Source organism: Dipteris shenzhenensis, chromosome 16 (assembly GCF_047967505.1).
Source record: "Dipteris shenzhenensis isolate YYH24624 ecotype China chromosome 16, Dip_SZ_1.0, whole genome shotgun sequence".
Lineage (NCBI taxonomy): Eukaryota > Viridiplantae > Streptophyta > Polypodiopsida > Gleicheniales > Dipteridaceae > Dipteris > Dipteris shenzhenensis.
In genome coordinates this window covers 28491529-28505184 of record NC_141611.1, presented here as the reverse complement: position 1 = coordinate 28505184, position 13656 = coordinate 28491529, and the positions used below count along the sequence as shown (strand labels likewise).

The following is a 13656-nucleotide window of genomic DNA, read 5'->3' as shown; positions in this document are numbered from 1 at the left end:
GTTTTTGTTCTATGCATATGTATATTCTGAAATAAAGAAGCAAAAATGTGCACAGGCATAAACCAAGATAACCTTGCCCATTTGGATTCAAATGTAAACTTCATGGCCATGCCCACATCCTTTGCAATCTTGTCCTTGTATGAGTGCAATGTCCTCGAGTCCACATTATTGCAATCCACATCTTGAAGTTGTGGTGGTGCAATGGTTTACAGACCGCCATAGCTTGATGATGTCATTGGAGTGATGTATGTTGCATTATACCAATACACATTCTTCATTTGCAAGGAGTCCAACTTCTCCTCGGCATGCATTTGCTTACCTAAATCCTCATGAATCGCAGTCAACTTGCCTATGAATGATTCAACTGGTCCCACTTCTCGAAGTCCAAAGGAAAAACATCTGTCATCATGAATAAGAGCTCTTAGAAACCAAACACAAAATTTCCAAATAGACTCATTACACATATAGGTGAAAAATGTACATAGAAGAAAGGCTCACAGTGTGATGGTATCCTAGATTGATTGAATGATGGAGGAAGCCACATATCTTTTCCCATGTAAACATGTTGTACTTTTGCAAGCCATTCTTTCTTCCCAAACTTGAACTTTAAGATGCACCCCTTCCACTCATGCAAGATGTCACCTTTCTTACTCTTGGGAAGCTTATGTGGACCTTTGGTCGATCCTTACATCACTATCTAGTCATTTAAGCTATAGGCAAGGATCCACTCATCGAATGCATTTTTGGTGTTGTGGAAGACACAAGAGGTCGCATCATTGTGTAGTCTTGTAGCCTTGCTCCTCACCATGCTTATAGAGGTTGCAAGAGCAAGAATGGGACTCCTACATAAGGCAATGCAACTCCAACAGAGGCATAAAAGAGGGAGAAGGAGAGGAACAAAGTAGCAGCAACAAAGGGACAGGAGAGGGAGAAGGAGAGGGACAAAGCAGCTCCAACAGAGGCACAAAATAGGGAGAAGGAGAGAGACAGAGCAACAGCAATAGAGGCACATGAGAGGGAGAAGGAGAGGGACAGAGCAGCTCAAACAGAGGCATAGGAGAGGGAGATAGAGATAGAGAGAGAGAGAGAGAGAGAGAGAGAGAGAGAGAGAGAGAGAAAGGAGCTATAGCAAGCAGGCCAAAGTAGTAGGGAGCAGAGAAAGAGGGGGAAGAGAAAAAATGCATGGGATTTGGTTCAAATGGAGTGATTTGGTAGGCTGGACCAGAACGGTGGGGGAAAGAGGCCCTAGAAAGAGGGAGGGGAGAAGAAAAATTCACCAAAAGGGCCCTACCATCCCATTGAAGGCAGTTTTGGGCTCATGTGGGGGAGGTGCACCTGGTAGGAGGGTCAAACATGGGTTAAGAGTGGGGGGATGGTTTGGGTGGTCCCTAATGTAAGGGGAGCAACCAATAGGGGCTCTCTGCAAGCCTGCCCACCCTCCACCTCAATATATCATTGCCTCACACCTTCTAGCACTCTCATTGGTACACCTCAAATCACTCTCTAATCTCTTGAAATTAGGAAACACTAATTGGAGGCCCTTTTGAGACCCCAATGTGTAGCATGTAGATGACATGAAGATCATGCATACAAATTCCATAAGCATGCAAGGTTATCAATGTACAAGCATGCAAGGCTATCAATGTACATGGTATATACAGGGGTATATAAAAGATGGTACTAAAGCCTCTCTCACATCTCGTTAGTCCTTTTGAGGAGAGAGAGGCAACGTGGCTAGGAGGGAGTGGGAGTGGGACCTTGGCTCTACTCGGTTAGATTTTTAGGTTTTGGGCCACGTGTGAGTGGCCAACATTAAGGCCCATGGTTGAAAATCCAAAAGGAAAAAAACAAGGTGAATAATATTCACTAGGCTTGCCCTAAAACGCTTTGATGGTAGGGACTCATGGATGACTCTTGGAACATTGTGCCAAGTCCTCATAGGCACTTCTGTCGACTGAAGCATGCCTACATAAGTGTAAGGCACCCATGAAGACGAATAGAGACCATCATGGCGATGGTGAGAATCAAGTATCTAAATATAATATTAAATGTGGACGATTACCGCTAGTTCGATTAGAAGAGAGAAGCTAGTGCAAAAAGTAGAACGAATTGAAGATGTCCTTTTGTCATCTACTGTCGAGCCATCCAACTGATCTTCACCGAGTGCATACATAGAAGAACGTAGACCCGTTGAACTGCGATTACAGACAGCTATGTCAAGAATATATATATATTTTTTGGGATTGGAACGCTGAACCAAGGCAGGCCAAGAACCATGAGGACTAACTTGGGTGCCTCACAAAGGCACTAAGACAATTGGTACAACAGTCCTACAACCATCGAATGTGCCAGAGAACCCCGTGAAGCTAAAACCTGATAATGAAAACGCAAATTCTGAAAAGAGGAAGATCCGAATGGATTCTCACTGCACACAATGCCCATCACAAGCACCGCCATAGCACGTATTTTGCTCCACCAAAAAAACTTCACGTGCTAATCACGTTCAGCCAAGAAATTGAACACTCATAATGCCAAAATGTTTAATTCCTCAAATCTCAGAATTCTCCCTTTCAAAAGAAATTTGATGTCCTCACTATAGCCTATTCCTTGGGGACCCATGGGGCAGGCCAAAAAGGCATTTTCACCCATAGGGGACTGAACATCTAGGAAAGTCACGTGAGCATAGTCCGTGACACGAATGTGCATCCCGTGGAATGCCCCACGATGTTCCTGTTCGATTCTTTCCTGAGGAAAGCATGCGTGACATGCTTAGACTATAACATTAAGTCCACAGAACTGCCTAGTCTACATTGACAAAGCGAAGCGCAAATGTTTCATCGTTGGTTTAGATCGTACTTCCATGTAGCGAGACGATAGACTTTGTCATGTTACATCTTGAACTACAAATTCAAACTATACAGACCCAGGAGCTCAGATATTAGAAATCACGTGAACATAACATCAGCGATTCGAGTCTTGATATGAAGAAGACAACTGATACATTGAGAGGACCGAGAGTCGAGTGCGAGAAAATAGAGGGATCGGAGCAACAGAAGATAGATTCATAGCCAAACCTCAGACTGAAATTACCAAGTTGCTATGAGGCGGTAGCAAAGAATCCTCCACCTGAGGATTATAATTTTCCAGCAGTGGGATGCTTTGAGGGTGGCGAAACACATTGTTCGGATCCACACGGCTCTTAATTTCTGCCAAACGATAGAAGTTCTGAGAAAAATAGCTTTGGCCCCAAGTAGTCTGCGCCTGTCCAAAGCTAGAATTGGTGCCCAGGTCAAGATCCAAGTAGCCAGCATACGCTTGCCTTGGATTCTGCGATACATATGTAGCCATGTAGTTGTATAATCTTTTCGTCCAAGGGAGGAGGAACTGTTCTGGCGATCCTATATCGTTTGTCCAATCTGCATGATATTGTATGACGAACAAGTTCCCAGCTCTGTGTGGGAAAGCGATGCTATCTGCAGGTATTCTCGCCATCATGCCTCCATACGGTTCCAAAAGCAAGCTTCCCAAGCTTGGATTTGCCTCTAGGAAGTCAAAGGCTCCTGCCCATCCTTCTCTCGGAATGGGAAGTTGCACGTAATCAGATTTGGCTTTGAAAAAATTCTTCGCCGTGTTGAATCTATCTGCCAGTCTGCTCGGGCTGTTTACACGTCCTACGTTGGCCACTGCTTCTATCCAGGTCCCTTCCACGCAGTCCCCAGCCGTGAGCTCAAGCTCAGGAAATATATCGTTCATTAATGCAAGAGTCTCATTTAGAGGCCCCAAATGATACCCATAGAACACAGCACCGAGGTTTCCTTCGACGGTGCCACCCCCGTACAGATACACTACAATCTGGATGTTCTCAGGTGCGGTTAGAGGAGCCACTGTCTGCCATCTGAAGATGAGTTCATTGAGCTCCTCCCTATCATTTCTCCACACATTAAATGCCGTCACTCTTGGAGTAACTGGAACGAGACGGATTCTCCAGGCAACGACAATTCCCCAGGTTCCTCCTCCGCCACCACGGATAGCCCAGAAATGGTCCTCCCCCATGCTCTGCCGGTCTAGGAGGTCACCGTTGGCATCCACAAGGAGTGCATCAATCACGTTATCTGCAGCAAGGCCATACATTCGAGAGAGGAAACTGTATCCCCTGCGCTTATGTGTCCACCGGCTCCGACAGTGGGACAGACACCGGCGGGAAATCCTAAGTCGGAGGTCCTTTGTGATATCGCATAGTAGAGCTGCCCCAGCGTAATTCCAGCTTCAGTCCATGCTGTCCTGGACTCTAAATCAATCTCAACGGATTGCAGGTTCATCAGGTCGATGACCACAAAGGGGCGATCGGCAATGAAGGAAAGGCCTTCGTAGTCGTGTCCTCCGCTGCGCACACGCAGTTCCCATCCGTTGTCGAGGGAGCAGGAGAGACCTTTTTGCACTTGCTGGGGAGAGTTTGGAAGGATGAGAACAGAGGGAGTGGGCACTCCGGGCTCTTGGAAGCGGAGGTTTTGTATGGAGAAGTCAAGGAGGCGGTAAAAAGTGGCAGGGTCGGAGGCGAGGGTGGTGAAGTTGTGAAGGCCACCATCGTCCTGGAGGCAGCTGAGCAAGCCTGGGAGGTCACCAGAAGAGTGGACGAGGGTAAGGATGAAGGCCAAGCAGAAGATGAAGAGTAAGAAGAACATGTTGGAGGCCATAGCTAGGACCATAGACTACAAACTTCCACAAATATCGAACTGCTCTAGTTCTTCGTATATAAAATACCGTCAACCGTTTATTCTATAGAGAGAAGTCACACGAGACATTTGATTGAGGGCAATTGATTGGGGACAGCGACCTACCCTTATTGGTGAGCGTTCAGCCGTACTCGCTGGTGTGACTGCTCTCTTTCAAGTTACAACCAAAAAGTAATCAAGACAAGTAGGTGTGGTTGTCTTGTTCATTTAAAGCAAGTTGGTCACGAGTTGGCTCTCTATGAACATATGAACGATCGTATTCTTTCCAATCTATTCTAAGAACATTGTCACCTTGTCTTCCTGTACTATTGGTTGTGCCTATCGATCTATCCTTGTGGCTTCTTGGACCTGAAATTTCTCTTGTCACATGATTAGATGAGTGGTGCAATCTTGTAAGAGATCGTGGATCTTCCTTTTTGTCTTGTCAATGCTTTGGCAAACATATAATGGTTAGCACTTTTGAATTCCAAAGAGGCTATCTTGGGTCAATTTTTGAAAGATGATAGTGTATTTTATGTTCTTAACCCAACAATATAGAGTCATTACCTAGTTTAAATTCACATGTAGTCAAACCCTCTATTTATTAATTTTTGACTTCATGTTTAAAACCATGATCTTAAGCTTGGTTAGATCCATGATCTTATTCTTGACACATGTAGTCAAACCCTCTATTTACTATTTTTTGGATTCATGGTTAGAACCATGATATTATTCTTGTCTCATCCCACAAATAAAGTTTTATTTATTGCCATTGTCTTTATTTTTTTCTTTTATAGTATCATTTTCTTTTAGTTTCCTTCTCCCATCCTTTTTTTCTTGTATGCATTTATTTATTTTTATTTTCCTTTATTCCTTTAGTTTTTTTTTTTCTTTCTCTTAAAGGAATATGAGGCATGCATCAAAGTCCTTGTCAAAATACCAATGATTCACTTTACACTTAACATGACTTTGATTGTGCATTGTCGGGCATTTTTCCAAGATGTGCTGCAACTGTATTGAATTGATTCCTTGCCTCAGTTGTGTGCTTATTTTTCTTTTTCCCTATAGTTTGAGGTAAGAATTGTTCTTACCCAAGCTTCATCTATTCCTTAATTTGTGTCACTCTATCCAATTATTTTTTATTTCATTCATCAGTCCTAATGGATTTGAGAAATTTAGTTTGGCCAAGTGTTGTTATTAGGGGTAATGTCCCTTATTGCACCTATGTCTTTAGTTTTATGCCTGTCTATTTTGTGATATTCTCTACCACCTTTTAGTAATATAGCCATAGCCTTTTGACTACTTCTCAATTCTCTATGAAATTTATATCAACAGCAAGCTCATTCAAAGATGCATGTAGCTATAGCCCAACATTTTTGTATGAGTTCTTTATCAAAATTTGGAGGTCTTTATGTTTAGTCAAAGATTTGATGATAGTTTTGAGCTTCCTTATGAAGTGCTAGCATAAAGTATTAATGTTATCTTGAAATGTGCCTATCGAACAAAATCAACCTCTTGAACTTCCTTGATACACCTTAGATCCTATCACTAGGCCACAAATATTTTTTAAGACAATGCATTTCTCTTCTCTTCTGTATCTCGTCAAGATGAAATCCAAGCCTTTCCTAATCATTTACTTATTCCCATGCTAGGACTATAATGGGAATTGGCGTATGAACATGTTTATCATTATTTAAGAGAAGAAAGGAAATAAGATCTCTTGTTCTCCCTCTTGCGTAAATGTTGTAGTTTTTCCTACATGAGATGTGTGAGGATGTTGTGGTGCTAATGGGAAAATTGGATTAGAGATATATTTTACCCTATTTTCCAAGAAGAAAAATGTTGTGCCCTTGTCTTGTGGCATCATATGAGAGGGGACCTTATTCCTAGGTGAAAGAATTAGCATACTAAAAAGTCTATGCAAACTCCTTTCAAACATTGTGGAGTTAAGGTTCTTAGAGTGCTAGGGTCCTATCTCCTTACCAAAGTCTATTATTTATTTCTAATATGCATGCTACCTACAAGTACCTCAAAGAAAAGGTGCATATGGAGGCCTCTGTTTAGTTCCTCTTCCTAACTCTGCTAGTCTAGAATGTCCTCTTACTTATAATCCATTCACTATAGATGCATTTGGGATGAAGGCAAGTTTAGATATTCAATCATCACTAAATTTTACTTTTGATTCAAAATATGTGTGTATGAGTTGGTTCATAGCCTCCATTACAAGTGTTTATCCATTACTTGAAACCAGCCTTCATTCAAAAAACAAAGACCATTGTAAAGAGTTGCTAGAGAAATTCTTGATATCTCCTATGCCCAACGTGGGATGTTAGAGAAGGTTTCTAGAAGGGAGATAATTTTAGATGCGTGGTTAATAAGGAAATCTTACTTACAAGCTGTACACTGACTTTGTTATTTGAGATAGGCTTATCAGTGTTGGAAAAATAATCATGGCATATGGATCCCTATGTACTAATATATAATGGATGCAACAAGGATAGAGATACATTTTCAAAAAGGTGAATTCCAATTTTTTAGGTTATAGATAGTTGGATCTTGAAGCACATTTGAGAATACGTTGCTCTCACCTTTGATGACTTAGACTTTTTCTTTACATTGAATTGAAAGGAGATGATTGTGAGCAAAAGGCTCCTTTGCCATTTATACTTTGACTGAATAAATTTGATAGGTTTTGAAGTGGTAAATAATATGTGAAGTAAAACTTAGCAATTTTTGGATTGTAGGCATTGAGTCTATTATTATTTTGTCTATTGAAATGTGATTACTTTTGGAAAAGCATGTCATTGTCTAACTACACCTGGAAAGAGTACCATAGTAGTGATCCCACATGTAGGCATATGTTGTATAAAATTTCTAAAGATCTAGGTCCCAAATATTGAGGGAGAGTGCACATTGTAGATGCTCTTCCATAGGAGGTGGAAGGTATGGTGTAGAAGCTTCAACCTAAGATTCACCAACTCTAACCTAGACCATTGATAGACAAAAAACATATAATCATGGATCATAGAGGTGAATCAACGATGATGGATATACCAGCTATGTGATTTGGTATTCAAGAAACTCATGTTGGTCTTTTTACACCATCTAGATAACAAAAAGAAAGGGTTATAAACTCCTTACAGGAGCAAAATATCCTATGCTGAATTAGCGGGAGTCCTCATGCCCAATCAGCATCTGTATATCCATGGAAGTGTAAGTTAAATGACTTGGCATAATGTAGTTCATGATCCCATGTACCATGAAGGTATATGACTACTCTCTTTGCTGCAAGGAGGTGAGTCTTCTTGGGATTTTGTATGAATTGAATGACCACACTGACCAAATAAGAAACGTTAGACATGGTCATAGTCAAGTAGATAAAGTTGCCAATGAGTTACTTGTATTGAGGAGGATCTAAATTTGGAGAATTGTCAAGTGCTGGACAATTTCATGTTTCATTCCATAGGAGTAGGGAGTGGCTTACAATCATGTAAATGAAATTGCTTACGTACCATTTGAGTATAATTGCCCTAAGAAAGTGTCATGCTTGTGATCTTGATAAAATCATGGAGTTCTCCCATACCATTCATGTCAAACTCTGAGGTGTGATGACTCTTAGATTTGAGATGAAATGCACATTTGAACTAGTGATGATCAAGTCATCAACATAAAGCACTATAAGAAGGATGTTTTTTGTAGTCTTTCTAATAGAAAGAGATGGATTTGAATATGATGGATGAAAACTAGCTATTAGATAGTGACAAATGAATCCTTGTATTCCATGCACAAGGGGCCTATTTCAAACCATAGAGTGATTTCTACAAGTTGCAGACCTCGTGTTCCATCCTGCTAATAGCATACTTTGGAGGTTGTGTCATGTAGATTTCCACATCCAAAAACGATCAAAGAAGGAATTCTTTGCAATAATCTGATGAATGGGCCAATCAAAGTGAGCTACAAGAGCTATGGCTATACTGATGGTGGTCATGTTTGCAGCTAGTACAAAGGTCTTCTCATAATCTGTACCATACTCTTGGGCATATCCCTTGGCTGCAAACTTGGTGTCAACCTCTCCATCTAGGTTGAGTTTGACTTTGTAATCCCACTTACATACTATGGGCTTCTTTTGTGCTGGAAGATGTGTCAAGGTCCAAGTCTAGTTCTCGAGAAGAGCATTGTACTCTTCATCCATTGCATGTTTCCACTCAATGACTTGTATTTCATCTTAGAAGGATGTTGGCTCATCAAGTACCATCATTTTGGCCATACATGTATAGCTGATCTTGCAGGTCCACCTCTAAGGTTCCTTTCAATCACGACCAGATTTTCAAAGATTAGAAGTAGAACTCTCAAGGGCTTCATTGATGACTATGGCAGTGGCTATATCCACTGTGTTAAGGACCTCCTCTTTGCCTTTACTTTGAGTGGTCAATATGGACTGCATACTATTTGAGTCTATAGGTAAAGAAATCTGATGAATCATTGGCACTGCTAGTTGAGGCAGAGAAAAAACTATAGCAGGACTATCAAATTGCCTCATTAATGATAACATCCCTAGATATGATTAATCACTACTTAACTAGATCATAGAGTTTGTATGCCTTTGATTCTGTAGCATCTCCTAAAAAGATGCACTTGATGGGCTTGACATCAAGTTTATTCCTGAGTTCATCGTCGAGAACATGAGCATAAATAAGAGATCCAAACAATCACAAGTGATTAATAAAGGGCTTAGTTCCTATGAATGTCTCTTCTAGTGTCATGGTTTGGAATGAAGCACACAACTATGTCACATGCTTTGGCCTAATACTATCTAGGAGCATTCTCCTCATCGACACAATAATGACCCTATTCTTTTGCTTAGCAACCCATTCTGTTGAGGAGTATATCTATATGTGAACTGATGTGTGATTCCATAATGCGTGCAAAAGGCATTGAACTCTATGGACTTATATTCACCTCCATTGTCACAATGGAGGACTGTATGGCATTGAGCCTATGGACTTATATTTACCTCCATTATCACAATGGAGAACCTTCAGGTACTTGCCAGTCTACTTTTCTACTAAGTCTTTGAAGTCTTTAAAAGTGTTGAATGCATTAGACTTCTATTTCAGAAAGTAGATCCAGGTCTTCTCTGAGTAATCATGTATGAAGTTGATGAGGTACAAAGACTTACCAATAGACTATATAGCGGTTGGATCCCACAAATCAGAATGCATGATCTGAAATATGTTGGTACTTTGAGTTGAAGATGTTGGAAGGGGATGTCTGTGTTTCTTACCCATGCAACAAACCTCACATACATTCTTTTTAAAGTACAACCATGGAAGCCCCTTTACCATGTTCATCTTATTAAGGGATACAAGGCTTTTGAAGTTGAGGTGACCAAACCTCTTGTGCCAAAATGTACTCAAATAAGCATCTTGACTCTAATGATGAGCTACCAGGCTCTCTAGATTAGAATGATAGAAGAAATCTTGAGCATTCTTCCAATCTTGACACCCTATGCAATGATGGATCCTCTGGGACTCTTGAGCTCCCTCACAGTGCATCCATACTTGTTGAAGATGACTTCCATGTCCCTCTTAGTCATCTTTCCAACAAAGAGAAGGTTCTCAACCATTGTGGGGACATAGAATGCATCTCCACTACTTCTTATGGTGCCTACATTATTGTGCAAGGGTATGTTGCCAATCCCTTTGATTTTGTGGGCTGTGTCATCACCCCTCATGACATTCTCTCTCGGGTTCTTGTTGGGATGGAGATCGGAGAACCATTCTTTTTTAGGTTCCATGTGCTTTCTCACACCAGAGTCACAAACCACCATGTGTCTTCATCCTTCTTTGTCTGAGTCATGGACTTCTTAGATTGAGCATAGTGTGAGATCGAAATTTGTGTTGATAGTCTTGAGAATTATTTTAATCATAGGCATAGTGGGTGGATTGCCATTGATGACTGTCGCCTCGATGAGACTTGTGAGACTTGTTTGGCTAGCTTGCATTGGATAAATCCGATTGTTTCTTCCTATACTTTGGTTTCCAATGGATTGATATGCCACAATAGTTGTCGTTTCCCTCTCATCTAGGAGTACTTCTTTGGTTTCCTCCTCTTCTAGTATCACCTCTACCATTGGAATTCCATGTCTCCCTCTTGGCAGGAGGACTATGATTTTGAGTCAATGAAGATGAACACCTATTTCATTAATTTTGGACTCTTGCACTGTCCAAATTCATTTTGTGAGATAATTTTGGATAAAACATTTCAAAAAAAGAGGCTCTTATAAAACAAAACATTGAGTCAAAAAGGAAGATTTTAAAAAATCAAATTAGAAAAAATGACGTGAGATGTTAAAAATAGAGTACATCACATTGTTAAAAGAGACAAAAAAGTAAGATTTTAAAAAATCAAATTAGAAAAAATGGCGTGACATGTTATGAAAACTAGAGTACATTTCAAAAAGAGCACATCACATTTGTAAAGAAGTAGATCATATTACTCAAAGCCATATGGTGTCAAAAAACACCTTAATACAGTCTCTCTTAACATCATCTTAACATCACATTTGTACAAGAAGTAGATCATATTACTCAAAGCCATATGGTGTCAAAAAACACCTTAATACAAAGCCATATGGTGTCAAAAAACACCTTAATACAGTCTCTCTTATCTAAGTCTAGAAGATCTCATCATTGGTCTCTCTTATCTTCTCAACAACCCAATCCTTCACTGCCTCCACAGCTGTATCCTCAACATAATTACATGCGAAGAAGAAGTTTAAGCAATCACAAATTGTTTCTTTATAATTTCTCTGAGAGGCTCTTATTGTTCTCTTAGCATCCGCATCAAATCGCCCATGACGAGAGCTGCAATAACGCAGGTTACTTAAGAAGTCTAATAGATCTTGTCGTGCTTTTATCATACGTCTTAGAAGTCTTTCACTGTCTGCTATCTTGAGAGTCTCCTCCCTCTCTGCGTGTCTTTGTGCAGCAAATTCCTCTCTCTCCATGTGTGTCAAAGGAGAACCTTGTCGAATTCTGGCCTCTCTCTGTGCTCCTTGGTCAGCAATCCATTCTTTGAGATTGTTAATTCCGAACTCCACGTCTTCGACAATGCCAAGGACATCCATGGGTGGGGAGATGATAAAGAAAGGGAGATGGACTACGATGCAAGAAAGAAGAGAGTGTCTGCGGAAGAACTAGGATAGAAGAATACTTGGTTATCAGGATGGATGAAAGAAGACTCTGAGAGTGTTCGCGGAAGGACTAGGATAGAAGAATACAAGAAGAATACAAGTTAATGAGAAGCACTAGGATGGATGAAAGAAGAGAGTGTTTGTGGAAGAACTAGGATAGAAGAATACTTGGTTATCAGGATGGATGAAAGAAGACTCTGAGAGTGTTTGCGGAAGGACTAGGATAGAAGAATACAAGAAGAATACAAGTTAATGAGAAGCACTAGGATGGATGAAAGAAGAGAGTGTTTGTGGAAGAACAAGGATAGAAGAATACTTGGTTATCAGGATGGATGAAAGAAGACTCTGAGAGTGTTTGCGGAAGGACTAGGATAGAAGAATACAAGTTACTCAGAAGGACTAGGATGTAAGAAATAAGAGAGTGTTTGTGGAAGGACTAGGATGGAAGAATACAAGTGCACTAAGGCACGATGTGTTCACTACGATAAGGATAAGGGTTGGAATAAAGTGAGAGGCATGATGTGTTCACTATGATAAGGGTTGGAATAAAGCGAGTGGAGATTGAATGCTCTACTTTAAGTGAGTGGAGATGATAAGGATAAGGGTTGGAATAAAGTGAGAGAAGCATTGCGAATGCTCTACTTTAAGTGAGTGGAGACTGTCCAACTGAATAAAATTCTCATCACACAAGGATTTATTTCCAAATAATCACATCATCACACATTCATATCATAAAATTGTGTGCATGAAGAAATATATTACAAATATTACATCATCACATATTCATATCAAAATTCTCATCACACAAGGATTTATTTCCGAATAATCACATCATCACACATTCATATCATAAAATTGTGTGCATGAAATAATTATATTACAAATATTACATCATCACATATTCATATCAAAATTCTTATCACACAAGGATTTATTTCCAAATAATCACATCATCACACATTCATATCATAAAATTGTGTGCATAAAGAAATTATATAAATATCATGATTATGCCACTTAAGTAATAAGTCACAAATTGGTGTATAATCAACAAAAACTACAAACACAACATCATACATGCATCACAACTCTTGTGATGCTTCTAGTGGAGACTGTGGCAACTCTTCGGATGCTTCCAATGGAGGCTATGGTGCTGTAGATGTACACTCCATCTCTACTTCTTCTGTAGTGTGTAGTGCTTTCGGAGTAGACTCAGTATCCTCTTCCTTAAATGCAAGCGGAGGCGGTGGCAACTCTTCTGATGCTTCCAGTGGAGGCTGTGGTGCTGTAGGTGTACATTGGGTCTCTACTTCTTCTGTAGTGTGCAGTGCTTTCATAGTAGACTCAATATCCTCTTCCTTAAAGGGAAGCTCTGGTATTGCTTCAGTTGCACGTTGTATTCTAATGGCAGCAATTAGGTCTCGAATGATTTCAGCCCTAAACAATTGTATATCCTCCTCTGAATATTTGAGCTCCAAAGAGTCTTCCGATGAGATCTGTGGCTTTAGTGAGAAAACTTCTTTGAAAATCAACATGCAGTTGTAGGCAACTCTTCACCCACAACTATGCCCATCTTCCTGCTCTACTACTAAATGCTTTTGGAAGTCTACCGAGTCTTTGTACTATCCTATTTCTCTGATAGCAGATACCAACTTCTCAATCGACCTGCTCATCATGACATATTAAAAAAACTTAGTGTGTCTATCACATAAGGTACATAATATAGAAGTAACAACAGATATAATAGAA

The 13656-nt window shown here is 40.2% G+C and overlaps 1 pseudogene; it reads right to left on the bottom strand.

The window, feature by feature from the left end:
- Positions 1-3075: 3075 nt before the first annotated feature.
- LOC147892789 (berberine bridge enzyme-like D-2) lies at positions 3076-4704 on the bottom strand (annotated as a pseudogene).
- Between the last annotated feature and the right edge of the window lie 8952 nt (positions 4705-13656).